The sequence below is a fragment of the Musca vetustissima genome, unplaced genomic scaffold (assembly GCF_032173495.1).
Source record: "Musca vetustissima isolate MV318-11 ecotype Yass unplaced genomic scaffold, APGP_CSIRO_Mvet_v1 utg114065, whole genome shotgun sequence".
Classification (NCBI taxonomy): Eukaryota; Metazoa; Arthropoda; class Insecta; order Diptera; family Muscidae; genus Musca; species Musca vetustissima.
The window spans coordinates 12,501-16,451 of record NW_026881391.1 but is presented as its reverse complement, the minus strand read 5'-3'; the positions used below and the strand labels follow the sequence as shown (position 1 = coordinate 16,451).

Here is a 3,951-nt window from a genome sequence, read left to right as displayed (position 1 = left end):
CAGTAAAATCTCCTCCAATCTTCGTCTTTAACCCTAGCTAAACTGTCTTTGTACGTCCTAAGACAACCAAGATATTCATTCTTACGCTGAGCTAGGTCCTCCGCATTAGCCCGCCTAGCCCTTTGGAAAAGTCTCCTAAGGCGTCGAACTGACCTCCGCATCAGATCTAACTCACGGGTCCACCACGGGACCTTGCTTGGCTTAGCCTCTCGGCGTCTACCAAGGTGCGCATCATTCACTGCACACATCCACTGATCTACCTTGCTTATCTGATCGTCTATCGTCAGTAGCCTAAAGTCCTCTATTGGCATAGCTGCCTCCCTGACACGATCCGAGTATAATCCCGAGTCCACGTCTCTGTCCCGCCACTTGCGAGACCGTTCGGGAACCCTCGTTCGTTGATGGAAAGTGACATCAACCGTAATTGGCCGATGATCACTTACCCCCCAACTGTCCTCAACACCCCACCTAAAATCAAAGGCTGTCAGCGCTGCCCCATTTACAGCCGTCACGTCGATGTCACTAGCACCATTGGGTCCATCGAAAGTATATAAACTTTTCATTTAAGACACCGAGTTCCACCGAAAGCATCCATTCACTAAGCATTAATCGATACTCCTTGAACTGGCCACATGACCAGCTACCTTGGAGTACGACATGGGCGAGCTCGCATTAGAATCAAGAGCAGCGATGAGCGGACTACCACTAACAAGCAGCAGAACCGCATCCATATACTCAAGATGGGACCCAATTTCACTATACCTACAGTAACGCTAAAAGCATCGTCCCAAAACCCCCTTCAATCCAGACACAAACGCCCCACTGGCTGCTACTAACGACGGTACAGTCAACGTCCCTGTCACAAATAACAATAGCAGAGTCTCCATTCACGTCCGTGAAGACACGCATCCACCCCGGCAATCCTCGAACTAAGCCATCCCTAGTGTAGGGTTCCTGAAGGAGGGCAACCGACGCCCTCGAGCTACAAAGCACCTGGCCTAACTCATACATCACCGACCTCGACCGCTGACAATTGAGCTGTACAATGTGCAACTCCATTCTAATGGCGAGCCCTTGCACGCTCTACCATTGCCGAGTAAATGGGGCAACATAATGTGGTCTGCAGGAAGCCCCTTCAACTCGCAATTGCGGCAGTGACTCGGATTCGGACAAGCCGCCGCATTATGGCCACCCAACCCGCAGTGCCAACAGATCCTAGTGGCCATCCTGCACTGCCTATGGTCGAAACTGCATCACTTGAAGCAGGACATAACCTCCTCATGCGCACGCACAGTAAACCTATACCACAAAACATAGGCTCCTCCCGCCAACAACACGTCGCTCACACGTTTCGTGCACTCCAAAACAACATTGACCGGTCCTGCACCAGCTTTCCACGGCCCCGTCACCATCCTCACACTCTTCACAAAAGTATCCTTCGCCATCAGCTTCTCGAAATTCATTTTGTACAGTTCGTTCATAAAGACATCCGGGGTGATCTCAGAGTGAACACGGTTCACCACCACCTTCGGGCCCAACTTCTCATTCACCGATACCTCCAATCCCAGCTCCTTAAACTTTTCGTTGGCCACCACCTTCTCCCGCTCAGCCACAGAGGGGGTCCTAATAATTGCACCACCATCACCAGTCGGCTTCACGCTGTGCACACGCACACCCAGGGTTGGACCAATTTTTTCACCACCGTCTTCACAATTTTTCGGGACACCCTTGCCCTTGACGATCGTGGACCAAAAAATCACCAAAATTTGGAACAGGATTCGAACGAACAGCAGGACCTAAGGACACCACAGGCGCCTTAGGCACAGGAGCTGCTCCGCCACTGACCACACGGCTTTCATGCACCTCCAACTTCCCCTTCAGCCTCTCATTCTCTGCCACCATCTTCATTAGGATCCCCTTATTCCGCTCCCAGATCCATCACCGACTTGACCACATCCGAACTTAGGCTGCATCCCAGGATCGTTCCCAGCAGCCTACCCGTCACCTCCTTCATCTTGGAGATGCATCCTTCAACACCTCCGCCACTAGCCAAACGCCTCCTATTCCGCGGACGGCTACGCACATCCAAATCGACCTCACTGTCCGTCTGCAAAATACTTCCCATCCCAATTTTCCCAGCAGCCTCCGCACCCGAGATGATCGGCGATCCAGGCTTGAATCGCTTCCCCTCATCCTCGCTGGTACCCGCCTTCCCCTCCATGGTTGTCATAACCTTCCTCTTCGGCTTCGGCTTCAACTTCTTCCCTACACCACTATTCGGCACCTCCGGCGCAGAGAAACACGGTTCCCCTTTGCCCACAGCATCCCCCGTCACCTTTTTCATCTCCTCCAACATCGCACCCTCCATTTCTACAAAAATTCCACTCACCTCCTCCTTAGTTCCGGCTAGTTCCAAGTTAGTAACTCTTAGTAGTATATCTCCAACAGACACACTAGGAATCTGAAAATAGGGACAGTAGGAATGTTATGGATTGATATGAATAAGTCACTATATCGATGACTAGGCAGTTGGAGACCATTTGGCAGTAGCCATTACTACCGCCGACCATCTTCTCCATTAGGGAAAATGGTCAATCCAATCTTTCGGGAGGATATATATTGTGATGAGGCCATTCGCTATGTAATATTGACCATGTTTTTACCATTATTATATCATTTTCATTAATTAATGTTAATAAAGCCTTGTATAAAAAAATAGAACCAAAGTTCTCTATATTGACTTTGAAGAAAAAAACACCTAAGTCTTTTCTTCCCCATAGCATCAACATAGTGTACACTTTGGTTCTTTTCGTTTGAATGAAAACAGCCAACTTATGTATATGCGAAAGAAACACACATCTCTCTATAAGTTGGCTTTGCTGTTTTCACTCCAAATGAAATGAGACCAACACATTCAGTTTATATACAACCGAAGTGTATTGGTCTTTCACATTCATTTTTTTCTGCCATATGAAATGGTAAAGTCCCCTCACAGAAACAATACCCTCCATTCAGCCAAAAAAACCCAAAAAATTTTTCGCCGCTAACGGCGGTCCCTTTTTTGGATGCCGAGCAACAGGGGGGAGCCCCCCTTTTACTTATTTTACTAAGTCAAAAAAAATAAAAAATTTTTGCAGGGCTTAACTCCCCCATGGGCCCTCAATATTGAAACCTGCATTGCAAGAACACTTAACAACATATTCTCACAACACATTCGTAGTATTCCAATATTGATTAGCAAAAATTTCTTTTAAAGACACATAAGTTGTCTTCTTTTGCTTGGGGGACGTTTAGAAGAAGATTAAAAACTTAAAACTTCTATCTAAAAAACATAACAATTTCATAAAAAAATTTGAAATAAAATAAATATACCACACAATAATATATAATAAAATATTTTGTTTATAAATATTTTACTAATATACTATTTTGAGGTATATTAATATATTTATTTCAACACAATAAAAGTCTTTTCATATTTAACACCATAAAGACAACAATGCAAATTGTTATCATTATAATATCAATATAAATAAGACCAATCTGTGTAGTTTGGTTTTTATATTGTTTTGTTTTATGTTTTTCCAAATTAATGGAATATCACATTATGAAACGATATAAATATCGAATCATCAAGCAGAGGATAAGTTTCAGTGGATCGCAGTATGGCAGCTGCTCTACCACTTACAACACCTTGCCCGTTAAAAAAGTCGTTTACAATTGATTCTAGGCATTGTCATTGTATTAAATAATGTTTTTATAAGTAACTAGCGCGGCATGCAGGTGATAGTATCCTCCTACATTTGCTATGTTACAAATAACATTGGCATCACATCCATTGTCGTTTATCAGAAATAAACTTTAAATGGTTTAAGAGCCATACAATGCAATTGCCCCATATTTATCATTGCAGTCCAGCTCGGATACGACCTTAGAGGCGTTCAGGCATAA

At 44.8% G+C, this 3,951-nt stretch overlaps 1 pseudogene; it reads right to left on the bottom strand.

Moving 5' to 3' along the window:
- Nucleotides 1-3,624: 3,624 nt before the first annotated feature.
- LOC133327343 (large subunit ribosomal RNA) overlaps nucleotides 3,625-3,951 on the bottom strand; it is a 10,489-nt pseudogene continuing 10,162 nt past the window's right edge.